The sequence below is a fragment of the Rhinolophus ferrumequinum genome, chromosome 2, assembly GCF_004115265.2.
Source record: "Rhinolophus ferrumequinum isolate MPI-CBG mRhiFer1 chromosome 2, mRhiFer1_v1.p, whole genome shotgun sequence".
Classification (NCBI taxonomy): Eukaryota; Metazoa; Chordata; class Mammalia; order Chiroptera; family Rhinolophidae; genus Rhinolophus; species Rhinolophus ferrumequinum.
The window spans coordinates 31,080,743-31,093,989 of NC_046285.1; the positions used below are offsets into that span (position 1 = coordinate 31,080,743).

Genomic DNA, 13,247 nt, shown 5'->3' on the forward strand with positions numbered 1-13,247 from the left:
ACCAGTGAGTACTCAGTAAGTTACATATTTTTGAATCAATAAATAGATAGATTTAAACTTGCAGGAATATTGAAGTTGTTGGACCACAAAGTCAGGATGTCAAGAGATTTGCTGGAATTGTAAGCTGAATCTACCAAGATAAAATTTAATAGGAATAAGTGGAAAACCCTGTCCTTCAGTTCAAAAATCAACTATACAAGGCCCCACAGTTTGAGTCATTTAAAGAGAGGAGGAGGAGATAATTTCAGAGCACTCTGAAGCTCAGGGTTGAGGTAGGGCAGTGCCTTCCTTATTGCTAGGAATGAGGCGGGGTTCTGAGGATCAAATCAAAACATTAGAGGAGCCCAAAACATTAGAGGCTGATTCTAAAAAGCAGCATTTGGAAGAAGTTGAGGAGTCCACTGGATCTGGAAGCCAAGTCTTCCTCAAAGAGTCTGATTTGGTTTAGCACCCAAAATAGAGGATTGTGGTGAGAAGAAAGAACCAGGGCTGGGTGCCAAGCTGAGCTGGCCACGTTGATGGAGGTGGACACTGTTACATTAGAACAAACAGTATGTTCCTTGTATCCTAATCCATTTTTACATTTTGAATTGTGTTTTCTTTCCACATGGTTTCTCAGTAAAAATTCCTTTTGCAAAAGCCCAGCTGTATTGAGTCTTTTCATCAGGGTGTGGAGCTAAGAGAACAGGCTCTGAGCTATGGAGACAAACTACTAAGTCTTACTGTTAGCTCTGCCACTTACTTGCTGGGTGCCTTTGAGCAAGTGTCTTTACCTTCCTAGACTCCCATTTCCTTGTTGTAAAGTGAGGGTGATGATAGTACGTACCTTATAGGTTTGTTGTGAGGGTTGAATGAGGTAATGTCTGTAAAGCTCTTAGCACAGTATTTGAGTTCAATGAATGTTAGCTCTGTGTTTGTTAATGTTACCAGGGTGACAAGGCAAGATGGCACTGTGGGATTTCTGTCTCCAAGCTTGAAGGGAAACACCCTATCATATTTGAGAAGGAAGAAGAAATAAGTTCTGCTTTGGGCGTGTTGAGTTGAATGAGTCAGTAGGAAATCTAGGTTGAATTAGATAACAAAGGGTCTGAAATTCATGACAGAGGACAAGCCTGAAGATTTGGATTTGTGTACCAAAATGCACAGGGGGTGGATAAAAGAGCGTGTCCAAGAAGTGTTTAAAATGAGAGGAGACACAGTGTTTTTATGGGACTATCTTCCATATACAAGGGTTATCAGAGGAAAATAATTGTGAAAAGGATCAGAGAGGGCAGTCAGAGGAGGATGAAAAACCAGGATAGAGGGATGTTGAGGGAATCAAGGGAGGGATGTTTGATTACTAAAGGAGGAGGGGCCAAAGAAGACAAGGCAAGTGAGCCAGGATTGGAAGTAGCCATTAGATCTAGCAATTATTATATCTCTGGTTTCCTTGGTCAGGCCAGGCAATGGAACAGTGGTAGCAAAAAACCAAACTGCTGTCGATTGAGAAATAAAGGGGCATATTCATGATATATAAAGGGAAAAGCCAGATTATAAAACCATAGGCCTAGGATGACCCATTTTTATTAAAAAATGAAAAGAAATTAAAGAAATCTTTACAATGGTGATGGTCTTTAAAAGTATAATCATTTCTTTGGTAATACCAATTGCTGACTGTTGGTCATGAATGGAAGTCCAAGTCCCTCCTCCACAAGTATTATTTTCAGTTTTATGTTGCTTCTGCAAGCTTCTGACTTTGAGACCTTGTACCCAGTTCCCAATCTACTCTAAACTCCAGAGCTGAACTCTGCTTTCTGTGCCTGATTTTCAGTGTTCTCCAAAGACTGAGCGAACACATAGCCCTGGCTCTTCTGGTTGCAGGCTGTTTTGTAACAAACCCCACCTCCACCCACCCAGGTTGACCTCTGGGACACAAATCCCAGCAGAAGTATGAACTCATGCCAGCCCGCTGGAGGGGTTGGGGCAAGGGTATTGTACTTAGCAGTCATGTGAGGAGACATAGATGTTTCTAAGGAAGCTTTGAAGCTTTGCCAGTTAGAAAATTGAAGCCCCATCAAGATTGGAGTCTTCTATGGTTACCATAGGAAACAGGTTCCCACAAAATCACTTCCCACTTTCCCATGCTGAGTCACGTCCTGGTTTCATTTGCTCAAGTCAGATAACTATTGTAAATGACACAAGAACATTTTATCACTGATTGGAGAGATTTACACACTTGAAAACATGTTTTACTTTTAAGCTCAATTATGAGAAAAGAAGCAAGCCCTGCATTTTGGGGAATAAATTCAAGCCTTCTTAGCACCCTCACTGGTCTGTGTGACTTTGGACAAATTCTGAACCTTTCTTTGCCTTAGTTTCCTCATCTGTGAAAGATTATTTTGATGCCAGCCTTGCCCATTTATTATGAGAAATTGTTCACAGTTGATTGTTTTTTTGGTAAGTTTTCTCCAACTCTATCTCATTTTACTCCCAGAAAGCACCTCATCTTTTTCCTGATTGAGAAGTTCTATCCCGTTAAAAGGGAAACATCTAAGAAAACATGTCCATTGAGTTGAATTGTAATCTCCATCTCACAATGTTCCTTTACTCCCAACCTTTCTCACATCTCTATAATTCTCACCTTACCCTGACACCTTCTCTCAGAGCTTGATTCTGTGGGGTATGATATTTTTCAAATATTAACCAGTGTTATTTTTTACCTTGAGTACTTTCTTTCCCTTCTTTGTCTCTTTCTTGACCACATAAAAATAACTAGCTCACATTTACTGATTCAGGAAAGGGAAAAGGCTTTGAGATTTATTTTTTTTCTTAAGAATTAGGAAAAGAGAGAGATCTAGACAGAGGTGGCATGAAAAGTAAGGACTTAATTTTCTCACTGTTTGCTCTCCTAATCACTAAGGATTCCTTGTGCTGTCAGAATAGAAGTGGAAGAGAAAAGGCAGGAAAGATTGGGAGGTTCATAAAAAATGTTCTGTGTCCTGCACTAGGCCAACCCTGAGTTTTTGGCAATAACTTCAGATAGCTTATGAGATCTGAGACCTCCTTTTTTTTTTTTTTTTTTTAATAACTCTGGGTAGGTAGTGAGACATTAGAGAAAATGGCTCTGTGGCATTATTCGAGCCAGATAGGATTTTGGAAGCCTCATAAATTTTCTCACGCAATATTGTGGTAAGGGAGGTAGTAGATGATACCTTAACATCCAAGAATGGCACAGAAAGAGTTTCTGAGGGGACTGTGCAGGTAGAAACTAAAGAAATTTCTGGAGGCACCCAGATGGACCAGCCAACAAAGACGAGATGTGGTAATGGATGGCTCAGCAGATGCTAGGGTAAAGAGGACTTTGAGGCTCTAACGCAAGTGCTCCTTCAGTTCCCCACCCCCACTACAGACACACATAGACACACACACACACACACACACACACACACACTCACACTCCAGTCTCACATGTAAACATCAACCATGTACACATAGATACATACCTTAGCACTAAGATTCTAGAATTCCATCACCGTATATATATATGGTGATGGAAGGAGCACTGACTCTGTGTGGTGAGCACACAATGTGATAAATAGATGTGATAAATAGATAATGTATTAGAATTGTACACTTGAAACCTATGTAATTTTACTAGCCATTGTCACCTCAATAAATTTAATTAAAAATGATTCTAGAATTGAGATGAAAGCAAAACTCAGAGAAAATTAGATTACATTTTTACTGTCCCAGTGGAGTGGGGACCCAAGAAAGAGATTGGATTCTAGAAAAAAAATAGCTGTATTTCTTATAAATCAGAATTTTTGGACTAAGAAGATGGCATATCTGCCATTCTTTATTAGCTTTCTTTCTTTCTTTCTTTCTTTCTTTCTTTCTTTCTTTCTTTCTTGCTTTCTTTCTTTCTTTCTTTCTTTCTTTCTCTCTCTCTCTCTCTCTCTCTCTCTCTCTCTCTCTCTCTCTCTCTCTCTCTCTTTCTATTTATTTATTTTTTTACTCAGATATAATTGCCATATAACATTATATTAGTTCCAGGAGTACCACAGAATCATGCAATATTTGTATATATTGCAAAATGATCACCACAATAAATCTAGTTAAAATCCATCACCATACATAGTTACAAATATTTATCCTTTTCTTTCCTTCCCTTCCTCTTTCCCTTCTTTTTTACCTCCCTTTCTTTTGCATTATCCATCTCTATCACTTTCCATAGCCGGTTTTGTCTTATATATATGCTCTTTAAACATTAATGCCAAAATATAGTGCCTCCTCACTAAGACTATGTGTCTGAAGCCCCCCAGGACAAATCTCATTATTCTCTTAATTCCTGTTTGTGTCAGTTGCTATAAGAAACCCCACATTCCGAGGTTATCCTTCATCTCCCACACTTAGATTCTCATACAACTTTTCAAATCCCCAATTTTGTGCCATAACCAATCCCTCCTCAACTCCTGAAATCCTTCCTTTAGACCCTTTTGAACACATGGGACATAGCCAAATCTTTATGGCAGCAGCTGTTTGCATTCGTGTACCTATTTGTTTTCAGGTCCATATCACACTCCTCCCTCCTATGATCTGTATTACAGGTGGCAGAGCTCCTCAAAAGCTCCCTTGTCAACTGGCTGCTATTGAGGTTCAGCCAATAGAAAGTATTGGTGGGACATTAAAGGTGACAGGAAAGCAGAAGACAGGGTATTCCTCCTCATCCTTTCCTTTTCAGGGTCCAGCAGTGGCTACAGCTTCTCTTTGGCTCTGGTTCCTTCTGTATAATTTTCCTCCACGGTTTCAGTTCCCTCTTGTTCTAGTTTCTGCCAGGAGACCAGTTCCTGGACTCTGGTACTCTCTGCCTCTGGGCTCTTTAGCTAAATCAGTGATAGGAACCTAGTCTTGCTAATGTCTGAATTTCTTCACTGTACCTTGTTGACCTTTTCAAGTTCTTCCAATACTTTTATAACCAGTTCTTCAAATAAAACAGCTACCTAATGGGAGCTGTGTTCCTGACTGGACCCTGAATGATATAGTTTTGTTCACCTTGTTACTCTGCTGAAAACAAAGATCTTGTCTGAGGATCCTGCTCCCCCTGGATCCTTTTGGGAGATTTTTTCTTTCCATTTGGGAGAGTTTTTCTTTCTCCTGTTGAGTCTAGATGTGAGTTAGGTAGCCCCTTTTTTCTTATTGCCATTTTCCGACCATTCTTCTTCCATTTTCCCTAAACCCTTTAAATTTTGAATCTCACTTCATTAGACTGTATTGTGTACTCTCTTTCATCTGCTCCTTGGGTCATTCATTTCTGGATGAGTTTTAAGTACTGGCTCTTTATTACTCTCTTCCGTACTATTTCTGTCTTATTTATTGGTGGTATCAGCACACACGTAAAGGATCCCTCCACCGTTCTGCCTTTTCCACTTCCAGAACGCCTCTCCATCTTCTAATCTATCTTTTCCTTGTTAATATCCTTGGCCTTATTTATTTCTAATGACTGCAGCCATAATCTCCCTCTAGTGCCCTGTATTTCCACCTCACTCTCTCTAGTACTCAGACTTCATCTATCCTTTCATCCCAGCATGGGTTTTAGTTTATTGATTCTTTTGCCTTTTCTTTGCTTATTACACCCCATTCCTTTATTTCTCTCTTTAAGTAGATTACCATCTGTAATGCAGGGACTCAGCTCCCGCTCCCCACACAAGAACGCAGGATATGGTGAGGCCAAAAAGGAACATCAACAGAGCCATGGATGGGGGGGTCATACCACTATGTTCTCGATGGTGGTGGGTTGAGACACAAAAGCAAACATCCGCCAGTACCCCAACGAGGGGTCACCCTGCACCCCCATCCCACCGTGGCCAGGCGAGACACAGGAAGCAGGACCAACACCATCCACAATCCACAATCCGCTTGCTAACTGCACTTGCTTCTCTGTGCAGTTATCCGCAATCCGCAGTCTGCTTCTCTGCCAACCAAGCAACCCCCTAGCTTAGCCACTTAGTTATATTAGTGGCTAATGGCCATCTAGTTACAGAGGATGGCCATCTGGTTATAGCTAATGGCCATCTAATAACCAAGCCAGCACCTTTCCATGTGAGGCCGAGAGCCTGGAAACTGCTCTCTGGGATTCTGTCCCCACACCATTCATGTTAATTACTACTGCCATGCAAACAGTCTCAAATACTTTGAGCCCTTTTCTTGCTTCATTGTATTCACTTGTCAAAATTTCAACCCTAATCTTAAAACCAATTTTCTGTCTTCTCTGTACCTGAATTTGAGCAAGTACACATACCTGGGCAAAAATATAGTCACTCGAGACAGAAACATGACTATCAAGAAGCCCTTAATGCTAAGAAACCAATGGTTTTCTTGGCCATTCATTGGCATCTATTCCAGATGATTATTTTACATCTTCTGCTCTCCTTAAACCGTGTGGCAGACATAGATGTGTGCCACTCAGATCTCTTGTCAAGAGTACCTGTGAGCATAGGTTTCAGACAGCCTTTAGCTGCAGCACATTTGGCTCCACTGCGGTAATCATACCAAGGTCATGCTTCCCCATGGACGGCTCCTAGCCAGTGGCTGAGTACAGTGGTAGGAGTGGAGCTGGGACACTCCTGCCTGATGCAGGGCTTGTCTTTTGGAAATCTTTACTTGGGGATACTTCACTGGCCTGGCTGAGACTTTCTCAGAACTGTACTGCACTCTGAGACTCTTCCTAGCCAATCCTTCTCTCTTTTTTCATAGGTTGAATAGCTGCATTATAGTTTAAAGGCTCCCCCACTGTTTCTAGCTTTCTCTCCCATTATTATTCATAGGTGTTTTCCCAGTAAATCTCTTGCACATTTACTTCCATCTATTTTTTTTTAAATTAAAGTTTATTGTGGTGAAATTGTTAGTAAAATTACATAGGTTTCAAGTGTACAATTCTGTAATACATCAGCAATATATCACATTGTGTGTTCACCACCTACAGTCAGTTCTCCTTCCATCACCATATATTTGATCCCTTTTACCCTCATCTACCACCACCTTCCCTTCTTCCCCTCTGATAACCACTAAACTATTGTCTGTGTCTATAGATACTTCCATCTTGATGTCTGCTTCTTGAAGGATCAGGATTAGTCTTGAACATATGAATACTCTCTCCCCATCTCATTTTTAGCTGAAGACTTTGTTTCTTACATTAATAATAAAATTGAAGCCAGCAGAATAGAATTTCCACAAAGTCCCACCATTTTATTCATTCAGCTACCAGCATCTGTACCCTTATATTCTCTTTCCATTTGTTATTATAGCTTGCATATCCATTTTATTATCTAAGACCAAGCCCTCCACGCACCATGTCGCAACTTTGCTACTCAAGGAACTTACCCAGTAAATTTCCTCTCTTGTATACATTTCCTCTTTTCTACATCATCAATTTCCCCTCTCCCCTTTATCATTCCCATTAATAAACATATTATTATGTCTTTCACTTTAAAAAATTCTCTCTTGACCTCACTTCTTTTCTGCCTACTGTACATTTCGCCCAAATTTCTCAAATGCATTTTTTATACTTTCATATTTTCAGTTTCTCTCCTCCCAATTTTTAGAGTCCAATTTAATCCAGCTTCCACCCACTCTACAAAAACTACTATTGTTGAAGTTACCAATGGCCTTTACATGGCTAAATCCAATGACAATTTTAATAACCTGTCATTGGTATTTGATACAGTTTATCACTCCCTTCTACTTCTTTTTCTTTTATTTATTAACATGCAATACACTCACTGTCTTGATTTGTTTCCTTCCTCACTGTTTACTTAAGCATCTTCCTGGACTTATTTAGCAATATTGGAATGCTCTAGAGCTCTGCATACTTACTCATTGATGATCTTATTCAGTTCCATGGATTTGATTTCAATCTATGTATTGCCAAGTTGCAACTCGAGCCTGGATCTCCTTGAATTCCAGCCTTATGTATCTATCTTTCTACTTGATATATCTAGTTGGATGTCTAATAGACATCTCAAACTTAATATATCCTAAGCCAAAACCTTCATCTTCTTCCACACCTGTGCAAATAGACCACAACAAAAATTTGCTTTACTACAGTCATTGATGTTTCAGTTAATGGAAGTGCCATCTGCTCATTTGTTCAGGTCAGAAACATTGGACCTTTTCCAGACAATTTTCTTTCTTCTATACCCAAAATCCAATCTATCAATAAATCCCTGTGGCTCTACCCTTAAAATGTATCTAGAGCCCAACAATCTTACTGCACCTTCAGAGCTACCACCAGTCCACCTCTCATCATCCCTTACCTGAATTATTGCAACATCCTCTAATTGATCTCTCTGTTTCAGCTCTTGATTGCCTATAGTCATTTCTCAGTACAGAGGGAGTCTTTTAAAAAGCAGGTCAGCGATAGCCCATAAGAAATAAGTTTCTGGTTTTAATCCAGTACCTTGATAGAGAACTACCTACATTACACAACCCAACATCTAAAGAGTGACCATTTAGACTGAAGGAACACTGACCAGAAGTAGTCTTGTATCTGCATTATTTAATATTTTAGTCAGTTTTCTAAATGACAGCTCAAGGAACATACTCATTAAATCTGCATAAGAGGCCATGCTGAAAGGAAAGCAGTGGCTAGCATTTGAGAAAATACTAATCAGTTCACTGTGACTATGCTTAATTGGATCTTTTCCTAAAAGCAACACAACAAAACTCGGCAAGGAGGGTACAGACAAACAAAGATAAGCTAGAAAAACAGTGAACCAGTAGGAAGCTCTGAGGTCAAGACTTTGCCATTTAATATATATATATATAAATAAATTCATATTACCAGTGACTCTATGAGGTATGTAATAGTATCTATCCTCCCCACTTTACAGATGAGGAAACTGGACTTAGAGGGGTTAGCACATTGCCAAAGTTACAAGTTTGTGAGTGACAGAGCTGTAACTTGAATCCAGCTCTGGCCTGCAGCCCGAGCCTCCACCATTGTTATTTACCACCTCCCTTGTACATACAAGCTATCCATGAAGGCTGATGCCAACTTCAAGTGAGCCTGGACACAGAAATACCACCGGGCCCTCGAGACAGAAAGGCTTAGATTGCTAATTCCAAAGTAGGTGACATAAGAGAATCCCATTGGAGAACGAGAATTGTTATGCCCATTGAATGTCTATTCTGTGCTTCCAGGTGCTAGGAATAGAGAAATTAACAAAACATGGTTCCTGCATCAAAACACATAAATATATGACTACTGCACCTGCAACACTGGACAAATGATAGTTTGGCCTCTTGAGTCTGCATTTACTATGAACACCTGGTCAATCTCCTTGGGATTAATAACACACAATGGACTCTTCTTTGTCTAAATCACTGAAGTGAGTTTTTTCCAACCATGTGTGAGATATTCGTGAATAACACCCTCAGAAGACCACAGTATAAGAATGTAAATATTTGGTTCCTTTAAAGATTCATTTCCAAGTTTCTCAGTGAACTGTATGGTTAATAATAACAAAAAAATTTTTAAAAAGACTTAACTCTGTCATCTACTAGACAAATATATCTATATTTATTAGATAAATATGTGTGTATAATATATATACATTTATTATATATATATTTAAATCTTGAGCACATCACTTTGCTTTTCTATACTTTAGTTTGTCAACTATAAAATGGGGATAAAAATGTCCTACCACATCTGTCGGCTAGAGTTTTTTGAAACTCAAACTGCATCTGCTCATTTGATTTTTAAAATAAAAACATGCACTCCAGAAAAAATAACCCCAACTTCTCTGTTGCAGACATTTTTCAGTAGAAATGTACATAATGTCTGTCCAGTGGAACACAAAAGTTATGGTTTATTGTCCTGTTAGACATTAACCAGTTTTGTATCTAATCGAGCAATCCAATAAGTTAATCTAATAAAAAATCAAGTCAGCCGTATCACTTTACTCAAGACCCTCTAATAATTTCCATTTCATCCAGAGTAAAATCAACGTCTTCACAATGGCCTAAAGATTCCCTATGACCTTGGGTTGCCCCACTTCATTGCAGCACTGGCCTTACACTCGGCTCCAGCCATTCTGGCTTCCTAGCTGATTCCTCCCTCAAACCAAATACATTTCTTCGTTAGGGCCTTTGCACTGGCTCTTCTCTCTGCCTGGAATTCTATTCCAGATGAATCCCTCACCTTCTTAAAGTCCTTGCTCAAATATTATCTTCACAACGAGGTCGATTGGACCACCCAATTTAAAATTGCAATGCTCTCAGCACTCTTGTCACTCTCTTACAGTGTTTTTTTCTTTTCTCCCATGAAACTCATCACCTCTTAACATTCTATGGAATTTATTTATTTGTCTGTCCAAATGGTATGTAAATTCCATGAGGGTGGACTTTTGTGTCTCCCGTGAAAAGACATGTTCCTGGAACATAGCAGTTACTCAGTGATGATGACGCAAAGGAACATGTGAAGGCTGGCACACAACATTGGAATAATGTCTAACAACTCAGAGAAAAGGGTGCTCTTCAGAGTTCTTTGGTGAAAAAGGATATCCTCTCAGGATGGGGTTTTCACATCTCATATGTGAGGTAGATCAGTGCTGTAAGTGGTGAAGTTGTACGTGATATCATTTGAAGCCTCTGGCCTTTATCCATGTGCCTGTGGACCTCACGTTAAGCCCTCAGAATGCAGTTTGGCCGAGGACTCAGCCAGAAACCTCTGCCTACATTGTGCCTGGGAACGTGGTAGAAATGAAAACTCCCATCCCCTGAGGGTGGGGCCTATGAATCTGCATTTTAATTTAGCACCCCTGTGATTGTTTTAAACAAGCCCCACAATGAAAGAAAACTGGCCTAATTTATGTACAAATAAATCAAGGGCACTAATTCTTGCAGGAAGTTCAAATCCTGTGAGGGTTTTTAAAGATATGTTTTGAGGTTGCTCCATTTCAAGAAGGAGGTGGGATAGACTTCCCTAGGTAATGAGGGCTGTCCAGGGACCATCTGCTTGACTCCCACTTTCTAGGAGGCTCTCTTCAAAACCTTTCCAGATAGATGGCTTTCCAAAAGCAATTAATTTTCAGGATGAATTCAGTTCTGAGCATTCCGTGGCTAATTTTCAGCACATAGTGTCATCTCCATCTGCCAAAAGAAATTCTGAGGAAAAGTCTAGTGACTAAGAACAGATGGCCCAGTGACAGGACGTATTTTGGCCATGTGAACTATCTTCAGATCCCGAGTCTGAGCCAGTAAGAGAATGCTCAGAATCTTTCTCTAGATTTTTGTTTCACTCCTTTCAGTCTCCGTCCTCAAATCCTACCCTGTGCCAATTTCTCAATTAACTGGCAAAGGTTATGTTTGACAGTTTCTGTTCCATACTCAGGCCATATCTTTAATGTCTGTTTGGTTTTGTTGTTTCTTCCCAATCCTTATTTTAAAGACAAAATGTCATGTAAATATTCTTCAACTATAATCTTATTTGCAACATTTTACTTTCTGTAATTCTAGGAGAGCTCACTGATCCAGTCTCAACATCCGTGAACCTTTCCTCATCGTGGTCTTTTATTTCTTCACTCCTTTGTCCCCCATTCTGTTTCTTATCACCTGTTCCACTCCTTTCCACTTTCTGGGTTAGACGTCTTCTCTTAATTTCCACTGTTCTCTCTTAATTTGGGTCTCCATTTCTCCTGAGCACCTTAGAGAGGTACTATATTGGAAGTGGCAGGTCCTTAGAGATCATCTGCTTCAATTTCTAATTTTAAAGGTAAAGATGTTAAAGCCCAGTGAAGTCATATAATTTGTCCAAAGTCCACAGCAAAGGCAGAGGGAGGAATTACCATCCTCTGACTCCCGAGTCAGTGCCCTTTCATGTTGGGCTCTCCTTTCTTCTGTTTCCCTATGACAGAGCTTACAAAGTGCCAGCTCAGGGGCCGCATTTCACCTGTGGACAAGTTTTGTTTGACCTGCATGTAAGTTAAAAAATATATATTTGTTAACATTTAAAAATGAAGAATTTCAAATAAGATCTGAAGGTATACAGTATAATGGTCCAGAGCTGAGGGCCCCAGTTGTAATCCCAGTTAGGCTTCATACAAACTGGTGACTGTGGATGAGTTAATAGGCCAAACAATCCTTCATTTTCTTCATTTATGAAATGGGGTTGACAATTCTCCTTACCTCACTGAGTTGTTAGGGAAATAAATGGTGATACATAGCAAGTGCTTACAACAGTGTCTGGTGCCTGGCAAGTACTGTTTATGTCTGTTTTCATTTACCTTTTATCATCATGGTCATGCCGTTGGGTGTCTCACTCAGAATCAGGAGGCTTCGCCCATTTGTGTTACCTTCCTAGCCTCTGTGGGCAGCGCCCCAACTCACCTGTGTACACACCCTCTGTCCTCCAAACCCCTGACTGAGTTTTCCATCAAGGCCTTTTAGGAACAGTGTAATTTTGCAAACTCACTGTTAATCTGAAGGGATAAATTGTCTGAAACTTAAAAAGTATTTAATATTGTAATATTAAAAAATAAATGTAATTGCATTATTTCCGACGTTTAGAATAATACTGTGGTCAAGGGATGTAGAGCTGGGCTGCTGGTGCTAGTGCAGGGTGTTTCTAAGAGCAGGTGTAGACTCATTAGTGGAAAGGGGAATAAATTCAGAAAGTATGACTAGAATTTTAAAAAACAGAATAAAGTGAAATAAAATAGATATATTGTATTATGTTCTACAAAATAAGGGCAAAAACTGTTTTGTGAAATTCTTTCCAATTGTATATTCATATGTGTATTGGGAGAGGCTATAAAATGGATTTCTTGCTGTGAGTCTTCATCAAAAAAGTTAAAGAGCCACTGTGCTAGAGAATCTTCTATTTTGATAATTAGGAATAATTCTTAACTGGCATGCTAATTGATTTAACAAGATACTTCTAAATTTTTCTCTTTTGAGAAAGCTCTTCTTTATATTTATTTATTGCTTATGTTTGTTTGCTTACCTGCTTTGTCAAACGTTCGGGGAAAATTCCATTACCAGAAGATTGCATAAGAGACTTGTCATCCAGTGCATTTGCTGAGTTGATCTAATTATGACACATTCTCAACAATAATAATAACCTTGTACAATAAATGCTTTTTCTGGTTCTTTTCCGTGTACATGAGTAAAGTTTGAAACTATGCATGGCTTATATTAGTATAGTGGTGAGGATTTAGCTGTTAACAGTTCTTTATTTTACCATCAGGTGCAATTTCCTCATCCCATTT

At 39.4% G+C, this 13,247-nt stretch overlaps 1 pseudogene; it reads left to right on the plus strand.

Moving 5' to 3' along the window:
* The first annotated feature begins 301 nt into the window (after window positions 1-301).
* LOC117032488 (synaptosomal-associated protein 23-like) overlaps window positions 302-13,247 on the plus strand; it is a 58,691-nt pseudogene continuing 45,745 nt past the window's right edge.